Raw genomic sequence first — 14367 nt, 5'->3', positions numbered from 1 at the left:
AAATATATGGTAATATTTTGGAGTATAAACTTTACCACTACAGATCTGAAATGAAGATAAATAAAAATCAGCAAATACCATTAGCAGAAAATGGTACACTATGCTTGCATGGAGATTAAGTAAGATTGAATATTTGGAAATTCTAATGAAAACCTTATGTCCTACCAAGACCACTTTCCCCTCCCCACTGATGATCTACCCTTAGTAGAGAATTACTGCTTTAGTAAAGATTCTGAATAACTACCTACTACTATGGCTTCTATATATGATTCCAAGCAGAGTGGGCCCTTGGTGAATATTGGTGTCTTACTGGAAAATTCACTCGTTCATTCAACAACCATTTATTCAGAATCTACCACCCCCTGCAAAGCTCATAGATCTGTAGGGGAGACAAGCATATAAACAAATTATTACAACACAGTAAAATACATTTTAAAAATAGAGCCATGTGCAAGATATATAGTGGTGATACCAAGATGAAGAAGAAAACATGGTGGAGGAGAGGATGATAGGTATCAGAAAGGCATGAAAAATGTTTGAATTGAGTCAGTGAGTTCCAGGTAGACAAGGAATAAGGTATGTCATTTCAAGCAGAGGGTGTTGCCTGTGTAAAGACTCATAAATATGAAATAGGGTAACGTGTTCAAGAACAGAAAATTGCATGGGATTATTAGGACATAAACTGCAGGGGAAAAAAGGAATTGAAGATTAAGCTGGAGAGATAGGCAAGGATAAGAATATGAAGAAATTTAGAGCTTTATTGGACAGAATAGGGAGTCAATGAATAGTTGTAAGCAGGGGAGTTCCACAATAAATTGAACTCCAACTTCTTCCAATTGATTTTCACACGTGGATAATATATTAAAAAGTAATCAAGCATATGAGATTTTTTATTTATCTAAAGTGGCCATCTGTAGTGAACATATATTGTTTACATCTGCCCAGCATCCATTCTTCCTTTAATTTTTTTTTTTTGTAATAGTACTTTGATTTTCTTTTGGGAGAGGAGGCTTAATCTTTCCACAATGTCTGCAATCTCCTACAGCTATCAAATAAGTTATCCTCTCCTTAGCTGAAAGTTGAGCAAGGGATCTGAGCAAGGTTCCCTCAATTCCTCCAGGAATTTAAATTTTGTGATGAGTGACTCAAGGATGGGAAAAGATTATAGTTGATCCACTTGGTGTCAGCACCCTAGAGGAAGCCCTTACTTCCTGTTACTCAGGCCACCAAAATCACCAGAACTACCTTAGTCTTTCCCTTTTTGAAGCTAGGTGCTCCCAGGTTACTTTTGATTCCTTGAATTTTCCCATAACCTTCCAATAAATTCCATTTTGCTGAGGTAATACAGTCTCAAACCAGGTTTGGTTTGCTTCCAAGCTAAGAACCATAATTTATACATCACCTATGGGCAAGACGTTTACCTACTGGAATTAGCTGGAAATTTTGTACTAAGGTTGTTGCACTTTACCAGTCCAGCAGCTTTTTACTGTCTGGGTCTTGATACTGCATTAGTATGCTGGCAAGAAGTGGGCTCAGGTTTGTTTTGCTCTGAGAACCTGCCGTCCTTCCTCTCTCTCCTCCTCTTCTCCCCTCAGCCACTAACCGGGAACAGAGGGAATCTCAACTCATGAAAGTTTTCTTCCCTTTATATTTCTGACCAAGACACTTTTCCTATGGTTAGCATCGAAGCTTTCATACCTTTCACAAAACCACTATGTTCTCCTAAGGTCCAGGAAGAGTCATAAGGGACTGGTAGGCCGCTTCTGCTTTCCACCTTGCCCCAAAGCTACTCCGAGATAATAAACACATAATTTTCCAAGTGCTTGCTTGAATTGGGAAGCAGGTTGGAGGCAGAAGAAAACTGAAAAAACACAAAAGAGGAAGATAAAAGAAGTTAGTACTTCAAAATACTTCAGTAGTTTAAAAATAAAATACCTTTCAAGATATCTTTATTATCATTATTATGTATTGTATTTTTATTTGTATATTTTGTGTTATTTTATATTTTACTCATGGATGAAAAGCATACATTTATTACTAGATATATTCGGTTGTTTCCCTGGGTAGATAGAGGCTCTTCTTAGTCACTGTAATGCCAACAGTGATTATGCCTGTGTCCAAAGATAAACAAACTTTTTAAAAAATTTACCTTTATTATTGAAAGTATTACAGATATCCCCCTTTTTTCCCTATTGACCCCCCTCTACCCCGCCCTCCCCAGGCCTTCACCACACTATTGTCTGTGTCCATGGGTTATGTATATATGTTCTTTGGTTAATCTCTCCCACCCCACCCCATCTTATTCACTGCCTTGTGGGTCATCCACAAGATATTGTCCTTAGTCATCTTTTTCATCCACATTTTCTGACCTCTGGCATTTAAAGACTTCCTATATGTTTTTATGTAATATCAAAGCCAGGTGGTGGAATGTATGGGGGGTGCAATAAATGACTGATAGTGTATTAATATATTTCATAACTGGAATGTATAATGGTGGACTTTTCTTCTTAAGTCTCTATTTCTGCCACATCTATATATATAAAAGCCTAAGTGACTGTCCAACCGTCTGACCATCTGGCCGGTAGCTATGATGCAAACTGACCACCAGGTGGCAGATGCTCAACATAGGAGCTGCCGAGCTGCAGTGACTTGGCAGCTGAGGTTCTCATGTGACGCACCTGGAACCAAGAGAGGAGGGAGCCCAATTCCAGGGTGTGTCACTCAAGACCACCCTCTCGCAATACAAAACCCCTCGGGGGATGTTGGAGAGCTGGTTTCGGCCTGATCCCCGCAGGCCAGGCCGAGGGACCCCACTGGTGCACGAATCCGTGCACTGGGCCTCTAGTTTTGAAATAATTTTCACCAGATCATACAGATATTCTCATAGAACCAGGGCTCAAGGGAGATAAATGATTCTTCCTCTAATCCTGATCACACTCTCATTCTCCCTTCTCATTTCATTATTATTATTTTTTAATACAGAAACTTGGAATTTTGCAGTACAGAGAAAATGGAGTAAAAGAGGAAGAGAAAAAGCAACAAAAGAAGAAGCCATCACCAATATGTGGAACCTAATGAACAAAATAAACTTATGAACAAAATGGAACCAGAAGCATGGATACATGGAACAGACTGGCTGGTGCCCAAGCGGAGGGGGATGGGTGTGACTAAATAAAGAAGGTGAAGGGATTAGCTAAAGAACATATATGCATACCTCATGGACATGGACAGTAGTGTGGTAAAGGCCAGGGGAGGGGGAGGCAGGAGTGGGTGGAGGTGGGCAAAGAGAGCACATGGAAAGGGGGACACCTGCAATAAGGTCAACATTAAAAATGTTTTATAATAAAAAAGAAAAAATCTATTAAAGAAAGCTGAAGAGAAGGATGAAAATTTGAAAAAGGAGGAACCAAAGCTCATAAAATATTTTTAAAATATTCAAAAGCAAATGACTAGAACTAGTCAACACAAAAGTGTCACTTATCCCTCATCCTCTCTTTTTATATCTGCATCCCCACTACCATCCATCTCTCCCTCTTCCAGCCTTTCTGATCAGGACATTTTACAAAGGTCTTAATAGTTTTGGGCATTTTTTTTCAATATACATATTAGAGCCATTGCTTGTCATTATGTGGGTGCCTCTAATTATTATTATTATTATTTAAAAATATTTTTATTGATTTCAGAGAGAGAGAGAGAGAGAGAGAGAGAGAAACAATGATGAGAGAGAATCGTTGACTGGCTGCCTCCTGCATGCCCCCTACTGGGGATTGAGTCCACAACCCCAGGCATATGCACTGAGCGGGAATAAAACCGTGACCTGGTTTGTGGGTTGATGCTCCACCACTAAGCCACATGGGCCAGGCAAGGGGGCCTCTAATTAAAAAGAGAACTGCTTCTAACTGCTTTATTAGTAGTAGTTGTCAAGTTAGTCTTCTTGCAAGAGACTACTTGAGAGGACGATCCAAGAAGGAAATCAAGGTTGAACTCACCTCTTACTACTGTCCTCAGGATGGAGGTAAGCTTCTTCCCTGGACCTCATAAAGTCATTTTTTATTCTGTTTCATGTTTCTATTTTATTTTAATGATTTTTACCTGCATGTTGTTGGTATTATTTAAAAACTTCTGTTTGGCTTCAGCTATTTTCTTGGATATGAATGTAGTTGATGATAATACAAATGGTACTTTTCTTAAGAGAGATGGCAAATAAAGCTTAGTTCATTGCTTTTATTATAGGTTTGCCTTCTAAGGAGAGGCCACACTGAGATGAAGGTAGCATTATTTAGGCTAGCAAATGTCATTTGCTTGTGGTGTTCTGGTATTTCTTTCTTTCTTTTTTTAACTTCCCAGTATAATAATAAATCTTTTTCCTTTCATCCCGTCAACTTAGAAGAGGAGAGTGAGAGGTGGCTTCCTCCAGTGATGGGACCTCTTTCTTTGGAAAATTGTTTTAATAATTACCCAGGCTTTGATGTCTGTGTTTCCATATGTGTTGCCATTCCTTGATGCTAGAAGTGATTTCCCTCATAACCTCTTATCCTCATAACTTTACTTCCCGGAGGCAAAGGACATGCTCTGAGCCTGACAGCATTATGAAACACCTGGGCTTGTCTGGCCCATCCCTCCCCAGTGCACCACCTAGGACAGGACATTATGAAAATGAAGTTGCCACTGCCTGGAAGTCAGTAGTGATCTGCTGGGTTCAGATGAACTCAAGCATGGAACCCCAACGGCCAGGCTGTGGAAGGTCATCTCTGAACCTCTTTGAAGTAAGTTTTCAGACAGATTACTTACTTAGTGTTGGTTTCTGAGATGCCACTTCATTGGTTTTTTAAAAATTTGATGCGCGGCATAGAAGCACGAGGTCTCTAAGTTGAGGACCTCGCTGAAGGAGGGTGATCATTAGCAGACTCCCCCTTTTATTTTTTTCCCTTTGCAAGAGTTTCTTTTTCCTTTGTTGATATTTTACACAAAGTGCCTTGGGAGAAACACTTCCAAGAAATTACTTCCCAAAAAGAAAAAGGAGAGTTGAAGGGCAATGAAGATGAAACTCAAGGACAAATTTATAAAATATATACATTCTAGTTTAGATTTTAAACGGCTCACATCTCATCTTTATATTGTAATTTGTCTGATTCTCACATATTACCCCAAATATTATTTATCATTCATTCAACAAACATTTATTAAATTGGGCAGTTTGAAAATAAAGAGGGAGAGATTTCAATCAGAATATAAGCTCCATGAGCACAGGATTTTAGTCTGTTTCACTCACTGTTGTATCTCCAGCACTCAGAACAGTCACTGGCACATAGGAGACAATAAATATTTGTAGATGAATGAATAAATGAATGAATAAATATTAGCGTGATTTAAAAAATCATTTGAGAGTAAGAGATATACGAAGTATGTTGGACCTGGAATTGTGAATATCATAAAGCCTATCATTCAGAAAAGGACCTGAGAAAGACTTGAAGCACACAGTGTCAGAGGAGGTACCTGCTCTATGTTCAGACTGAGTAACTAACTATTTTGTGTTTCAGATTGTTTTTGCCTCAAAAGAGGCATGTGGTTAGGTTCATCTTTTTATTTTCACTCTTGTTTAGAAGGTAAGAGGATTATGATATCTAAAAACAATGAGTTGGTTTTCTTTATTAGTCTTTCTGTGTTTACTTAGTGTCTATCCCTAAGGAATTCCAAGGTCTACACCAGGTGGTTATATTAAGCCTCACAGCTCAGCCCAGAGGCTGTGAGCAGAGTCCACCCTTGCGTGGGCAGTGTGTGCTTCTGCACACAGCTCCTCAGGCAGTGCCAACCGGATCTCACTAGAGTGTTCATTTTTAAATATAGTTTTTTCCTATTTCTCCATTTCTGTAGCCTTCTTAGGGCCAGCAGTAAAGAGAGGGGTAATTGAGATAGGGACCTGGGATTTTGGCGAAGGACTTACTTGATTGCTCCCCTCTGTCACCCACTTTCTTTCCTGCCTGCATAGCTCAGATTGCCCATTTCTCTTCTTTGCTCCTCCAGCAGCAAAGTAAAAGTGGGAACCGAATTCAGACTCAGCCAAGTGCACTCCCGGACTAGGAGGGCACTATCACCTCCCTTTTGTAGTCTTGGGAGCCAAGAATTTGGAGTGACTTTTTGGAAGTTACACTGTGTCTGCTGTGGTGAAAGCAGCAGTTCTGTCTGAGGCTTTAGCCATAATGGTGTGCTATAAAAAGCACATTAACACAGTCAATACTTTTATGTTGCAGCAGTTGAAGTGTTATGGAATTTCATTTTATAAGGACCTTCAGTCCAACACATAAATCTCTCTCAGGTCAGAGAGGCTTCATGTACATGTGTGTGTGAGGTTTATTCCCCCTTATAATTCACTCTGAGTTCATCCAAGGCAAACATTTCCTAAACCAGACGATTAAAAAAACACACGGTGGTGTCCAGGGAAATGCACAAGACTGACAGCCAGGATCTCAGTTCTAGATCAGACTTGGTTGCAAACCAGCTCTTTACCCAGAATGAGTCAAGACCCTGTGGTCATTTTCTTGGTTTATAAACCAAGGGAATTTGCATGAAATGAACTGCAGTGGCACTGTTGGCTGTAATGTCTATTTGGGCTCAAGGCTTTGTCCCTCCTTTCTACTGTTTTGAATAATGGACTCTAAAGCATTGGAAAGAAGCCTAGCACCCGTTCAGTAAACATTAGTTAAGCCTGAGATAAATTGATCTAGACAACCTACTTAGTTTATAGAGGAGGAAAATGAGTGAACACAGAAAAGTCAAGTTACTTGTCTAGGTCACAAACCAATTAATAGTATAAACACGAGATTTTTTAAATCAATCATAATTTTTTCTCTCATAAAAATGTTCCTTACTATCTTTTGGTGGTGGGATGGGGTGGGGGGAAGGGAGAGAATTGTAGAAGAAACAGAAGTTTTCACAAAAAGGTGGAACTATTATTTTTGCTAAATTGGCAATGCCTATTAGGATATTCCTTGTATATCTCTGCTCCCCACTCCACTTTGCTGCTCTGGAATGAGTGTTGAAGTATGAACTCATCCTGCTCTCAGAGCCGGCTCTTCCTGACTTCTCTATCTCTTTGAACAATGTCACTATTCTCCAAGCTTTATTCATACTTCAAACTTTAGTCATCTTTGACTCCTCCCTTTTCCTCGATGTATTGAAGCAATTGCTAAACTCCATGGATTCCTTCTTTGCAGTATGACTAACATCGGTATTATTTCATTCCTATTATTTCTCACATATGTCACATAAAGTCATATTTTGAGAGCAGTGAAGAACTTGGGTTTGGAGTCAGGCAGAATAAGGTTTGATTGAGTCCTAGTTCTGCCACTTACTACCTATGTGTCATGGCTTAATTTCCCTGTACAATGGGGATCACAATTACATTGGCCTTAAAGAGTTGTGAGAATTAATGTCAGAATGTATGTAAAATACTCAGTAGAGTGCTTAGCACATAATCGGTGCTCAACATAACAGTAATTGTAGTAGTGTCCCATTGTTCTTGGTTTTGCTCTCTGCAGTTTTGCTTACTGGTGGTCAACTGTGGCCTGAAATATTAAAAGCAAAATTCCAGAAATGAACAATTCCTAAGTTTTAAATTGTATGTCATTATGAGGAGCATGGTGAAAGCTTGTGCTGTCCTGTTCTGTCCCACCTGGGTTGTGACTCATCCCTCTGTCCAGTGTATTCACGCTGTATTCACCCCGGTAGTCACTTAGTAGCCCTCTTGGTTTTCAGATCAACCGTTTCAGTATCACAGTGCTTGTGTTCAAGTAACTATTGTTTTAATTAATAATGGCCCCAAGTGCAAGAGTAGTGATGATGGCAATTCAGATATACCAAAAAGGAGCTGGAAAGTGCTTTTTTTAAGTGAAAAGGTGAAAGTTCTTAACTTAAAAGGAAAGAAAAAATTGTACACTGAGGTTGCTGAGGTCTACAGCAAGAACAAATCTTTTTTTTAAATATATATTTTATTGATGTTTTACAGAGAGGAAGGGAGAGGGATAGAGAGTTAGAAACATCGATGAGAGAGAAACATCGATCAGCTGCCTCCTGCACGTCCCCTACTGGGGATGTGCCTGCAAACAAGGTACATGCCCTTGACCGGAATCGAACCTGGGACCCTTGAGTCCGCAGGCCAACGCTCTATCCACTGAGCCACACCAGTTAGGGCAAGAAGAACAAATCTTTAATCTGTAAAATTGTGAAGCAGGAAAAAGAAATTTGTGTTAGTTTTGTTGTCACACCTCAGATTGCAGAGCTATGGCTACAGTGCATGCTGTGGTTAGTAAAGATGGAAAAGTATTATGTTTTTTGAGTAGAGACAGAAACAGAAAACTTGTTCCTACTGATGGCAACATGTTATGCCAAAAAACATTGAGCCTATAGGAAGACTTCAGCAAGGGATCTTTGAAATGAGTTGCACCAAGCCATTTACTACAAGTAAGGGATGGTTACCCAGATTCAATAGATTTGGACCGAAAATATATAAAAATTACTCAAGAGAGAGAAAGACCACATTCACATAACCTCTATTACAGTATGTTGTTATAATTGTTCTATTTTGTTATTAGTTATTGTTGTTAACCTCTTATTGTGCCTAATTTATAAATTAAACTTTAGCATAGGCATGTAAGTATAGGAAAACATAGTACATGTAGGGTTCAGTACTATCTGTGGTTTCAGGCATCCACTGGGGGGCTTGAAATGTTTCCTTTGCAGATAAGGGGGGCACTACTGCAATACTGGTCACCCCTCCTTGTCCATCCTACTTCCTGCTAGCAGATTCATCCTCTTAAAGTCCAGCTTTGACATTCTTTCTTCCATACTCCCAATGAGAGGCCTCATCTAGGGTGGTTAAAGTTGTCTTCTGCAGCTGGACTGTCTGGGTTACCATTGACTAGCCGTGTGACCTTGACAAGTTTTCTAATTTCTCTCTGCCTCTGTAACATAGGAATAATAGTACCTTCCTCAAAGGGTTATTATGAAGTTTATATTATTTAACATTAATAGTTAATATTTTTAAGTGCCTGGCACACAGGAAGTTAATATCAATTTTTTGATAATTAAAAACCTATGCTGGCTTCTTATATTTGCTACTAGAGACCCAGTGCATGAAATTTGTGCACGGGGGGGGGGGGGGGAGGGCAGTGTCCCTCGACCTGGCCTGCACCCTCTCCAATCTGGGACCCCTCATGGGATATCCGACTGCCAGTTTAGGCCCAATCCTGCCGGGGGTGACCAGGCCTGCAGGGGAGGGCAGTTGGGGGTCACCAGGCCTGCAGGGATCAGGCCTAAACTGGCAGTCGGACATCCCTCTCACAATCCAGGACTGCTGGCTCCTAACCACTCACCTGCCTGCCTGCCTTATTGCCCCTAACCGCTTCTGCCTGCCAGCCTGATTGCCCCCTAACTGCTCTCTTGTTGGCCTGATCACCCCCAACTGCCCTCCCCTGCCAGCCTGGTCCCCCCAACTGCTCTCCCCTGCAGGCCTGGTCACCCCCAACTGCCCTCCCCTGCTGGCCTGATCTCGCCCCAACTGCCCTCCCCCACTGACCCAATCACCCACAACTGCCCTCCCCTGCTGGCTATCTTGTGGTGGCCCTCTTGTGATGACATCGCACAATGCCACCTAGGCTTTTATTATATAGGATTCCATAAGCACGCTCTGTATTAATTTCTTTGGTCTTGCTGTTTCTTTCTCCTGGAATGCTGAGTGGTTTAATGGAAAGAGTACTTGCAGCCCAGGAAGCAGAGTAGGTTTCACTTACCTGCCAGCTTTGACTTAGTGGTTGGAGCTGCCTGAATTACTTGCGAAGCATTCTGAGGCTATGTGTGGTTTCAGTGGGAGACCGGCTGATTGTACCTCCAATGGGCCCCAAGGGAGAAGTAGACACCTCTTTGTTTTTTGGCACAAGAAGTTATGGTCTTTTGTAAGAATTACAATGTTTTCATGATAAAAATATACAGTTCAGGGTGAGAGATAAATTTTCTTAATACTGAGGACTAAAGAAAAGAATCAATCCTGCGTGGCTCTTCATAAATAGCATTCTTCTAATTGCTTTATATACTTGAATTCATTTATTCCTCACATCACTATCTGAGATAGATACTATTTTGTCCTCATTTCCTTTTTATAGATGTGGGAGCAAAGGCACAAGGAAGTCAAGTAACTTGCATGAAATGATGCAATTAATAATTATTAGGGAATTTGAAACCTGGGCCAGCTAGCCTCAATGTCTACCCTTTTGGCTACTAAACTGTTACTTTTTAAAAACTGAATTTAGAGAGAGAGAGGCCAGGAGACAGACAGACACACACACACACACACACACACACACACACACACACACGCACACACAGAGACATTGATTTGTTGTTCTACTTATTTATGCATTCATTGGTTGATTCTTGTATTTACCCTGATCAGGGATCAAACTCCCAACCTTGGCAGATGGGGACGATGCTCAAACTGAGCTATAGGACCAGGGCCCTTGGGTTACATTTTAAGTAAATCTAACCTATACTAATAAAAGGCTAGGTGGTCCTCACACCCTTGCATGATACCCTCATGTCATCACAAGATGGCCACCACAAGATGGCCACCACAAGATGGCCATCACAAGATGGCTGGCAGGGGAGGGCAGTTGTGGGCAATCAGTCCAGCAGAGGAGGGAAGTTGGGGGTGATCAGGCCAGCAGGGGAGGGCAGTTGGGGGTGATCAGGTCAGCAGGGAAGGGGAATTGGGGGCAAGATTAGGCTGGCAGGGGAGGGCAGTTGTGGGTGATAGGGCCAGCAGGGGAGGGCAGTTGGGGGTGATCGGGCTGGCAGGGGAGGGCAGTTGGGGGTGATCAGGCTGGCAGGGGAGGGCAGTTGGGGGCAATCGGGCCAACAGGGGAGTAGTTAGGTGTCAATCAGGCCAGCAGGGGAGCAGTTAGAGGGTGATCAGGGTGGCAAGCAGAAGCGGTTAGGGGCAATCAGGCAGGCAGGCAGGCGAGTGGTTAGGAGCCAGCAGTCCTGGATTGTGAGAGGAATGTCCAACTGCTAGTTTAGGCCTGATCCCTGCAGGCCTGGTCACCCCCTGCGGGATTGGGCCTAAACCGGCAGTCGGATATCCCATGAGGGGTCCCAGATTGGAGAGGGTGCAGGCCAGGCTGAGGGACACCCTCACCCCCCCCCCCCCCGCATGAATTTTGTGCACCAGGTCTCTAGTTTAATATAAAAACAAGGTTCCTCAATGCAATTTGAGTAAATTTGATTCAGAACTTTCAGATAATTAATCTACAAAGGCCCAAAGGCTCAAATGTATGTCTTTCTGATAGCTTGGTGTGACCCAGCAGTAATAGTAACAATATCTTGAGCGATGGATTTTAAACCACCCCCTGCAGAGCTCTAGGGTTGCACCGTTTTCTCCTGGAGTCTGAGGCCTGGTGGTGGTGGGTGTGAAGGAGATATAAGCCTCCATTCCCACTTCAACCAGGGTAGCCTTGTTTTACCTATTTAAAAATTGGGGTGCTAAGTAGGATTTATTTAGAAGAAAAAGATCTTTGTCTTTAAAAGTGAAAAATCACTGATCAAGAGAATAAATGGACAGCATATTTTAGGGGCAACTATAATTAAATATTATTCGGGGTGACTGAGCAGCCAATGTGGGTTTTTTTGTTTTGTTTTGTTTTTTATTGATTTCAGAGAGGAAGGAAAAGGAAGAGAGAGATAGAAATATCAATGATGAGAGTGAATTATTCATCAGCTACATGCCCCCCACTGAGGATCAAGCCTGCAACTCAGGCATGTGCCCTGACCAGGAATCCAACCAGGACCTCCTGGTTCATAGGTCGACGCTCAACCACTGAGCCACGCCGGCTGGGCCCAATGTGAGTTTGGCAGCAGTAGGTACAAGGTTATATTTAAGGAAAGAAACTGGAGTGTAAATAATGTTGCAGTTATGATCAGATACGCATCCATTGATAGTCATTAGCACAAAGGGCAACAATAATATTCTTTTTTTTTTATTAAGACGTTTCTTTTTTTAAAATTTTCTTTATTGATTAAGGTATCACATATTTGTGCTCATCCCCCCATTCCCCTCCCGAACCCTTCCCCACCCATGCCCCCACCCCCCTGTTGTCCGGGATGACCACTGGTTAGGCTTATATGCATGCATATAAGTCCTTTGGTTGATCTCTCCCCCTTACCCCCACCCTCCCCTACCTTCCCTCTGAGGTTTGACAGTCTGATTGATGCTTCCCTGTCTCCAGGTCTGTTTTTGTTCATCATTTTATGTTGTTCATTATTTCCCCTAGATGAGTGAGATCATGTGATACTTGAAATACACTTATAAGAACCGAAAATGGGACAAGCAATAATGGTTATGCTGAGAGGCAAATGAATCAGTCTGTAGTGAGTTTCTTTCTGGGCCAACAGTTCTTTTGAGTCCCAATTTCAATGTCAAACAGTTCCTTATGTGTACATGTCAGCAATGATATTTCAGTTCTGGATGGTGGACAAATGGTGGTAATGCAGGTCCGACCCTCTCTGGTTTGGTCCTGGGCAACCTGCAGCGACGCACAGCTGCTGACTGCTAGTATGGCAAGGCGTCGTCAGCATCTATTCTTTAACTGAAACTGGAGGCTTAACCTGGCCTCACATAATAGTCACTAGGATGTTCCTGCACTCAATTGGCTCATTCCTTGAGTTTTAATGATTTATATGTTGAAACAAATATAGGCTTCCTTGTAAACTCCCAGTTTCCTTGTATTTGTTGATAGTCAGGAGCCCATGTTTAAGCTCTCTTACTCAAGCATAGTAGAAAAAAGTATTTTATCTGGCCTCGATGGATTTTGCAGTATCTTGAATGTTCACTTTTTAAAAACTTCCTTTAATAGTAGGGCTTGCCAGGTTATCCTCAGATTGGAAAAGTTTCCTGTAAGCTACTTTTCAACAAATTAAAAACACATCAACCTTGATTTGGAATAGAGAGGAGGACTGAAACAGAGATAAGCAACAACTGGAAGAGTACGCCTAGGACTTATGTTCTCGGACACTTGGATAAGTGTTTTAAGAACCCAGGGAGGGCTCTAAATATGCCCTGGTGGAACCAACTTGTTGAAATACAGGTTATTGGGTCACCAAGGGTCCTGGACTAGGCCTTTCAGTGTATGCCAAAAAAATCATCTGTCTTCAAAAAAAGATGCCATCCTATAACAACCAGTTTTTAATTGCATAGGAAGCAGGACTGTGGTGCTTATTATGTAAAACTTAGCATGAGTAGCTTGTTTGCCTTTGGGATGTGTTACTTTATTGTCTGTAGTGGCTTTCCCTTCCTAATTATGATTTGCTTTAGGCGAATGGCATTGAAAATGACTTGACTTTGAGAAGCACCCACAAGCTTGGGATGGCCCAAGTGGGTTTGGGAGAATGCTGATAGCAGGAGAAAGCCAGCCCGGTATTAACATTCCATGTGGGAAATCTACCTAACGGTAACCCACATAGGGAATAATTGAGAGTTGATGTTACAAGCAGAACACACTGCTCAGATTGATTGGTGACTTTGTTCAGCTGTAACTCTAATCTCCAAGGCATACCTCCTCAATATCTTTATCTCTAAGACTGAATTAATAAAATACCGATAGAGCATGAGAAGGTAAATCCTCAGTCCTCATCACCAGCTCTGCCAACAAAGCTCTGGCTACCTGCAAACAATTTAAAAGAAGTAAGACTTGAGTTCTGGCTGAAATATGTTTAACCTTCAACAGTTGTATAACTTCAATATATTCTTTTTAATTTAAAGTTACCTCTTAAAATTCGGCCCTAAAGAGACTTTGCTTGGAACGATGGGAGCATGATGCAGTGTGCAGATGATGTTTTACTGAGTTGTACCCTTGAAACTTGTATGGTTTTGCAAACCAATGTCATCCCAATAAGTTCAATGAAAAAAACAACAACAATAAACCCATAAAAAAAGAAAGACAATTTCCTGATCTGAAACAAGGTTGTTTTGAGTGAGTATTCAAACAGAGCACCTACCAGTGGGGCTTTATAAATGCATTTGTGTTTTCTTTGTTTTTGTTTTTACAGCATCCATTTTCATTCAGAAGGTAATAAGTTTGGAAGAAATGGGACCAGTAGTCATAGGGAAAATTGTGTTGGTTCTTTCTGTAGTGATTTTGGGTGCATGATGATGATTCATATTTATGACTTAGCTAAGGAAATAGAATCTTTAGTTTTTCTGAGCAACACTGTCTCCTTGTGTAATGAGAATTACCTTCTAGTACATTAGTTGATATAATTTTTTAAAAAGTATTTTTATTTGAGCCCAGCTAGTGTGGCTCAGTGGTTGAGCATTGACCC

The sequence above is a fragment of the Plecotus auritus genome (assembly GCF_963455305.1).
Source record: "Plecotus auritus genome assembly, chromosome: 2".
NCBI classification, from domain to species: Eukaryota; Metazoa; Chordata; class Mammalia; order Chiroptera; family Vespertilionidae; genus Plecotus; species Plecotus auritus.
The sequence above is the reverse complement of the archived record's forward strand: the minus strand, read 5'-3'. Positions refer to the sequence as shown.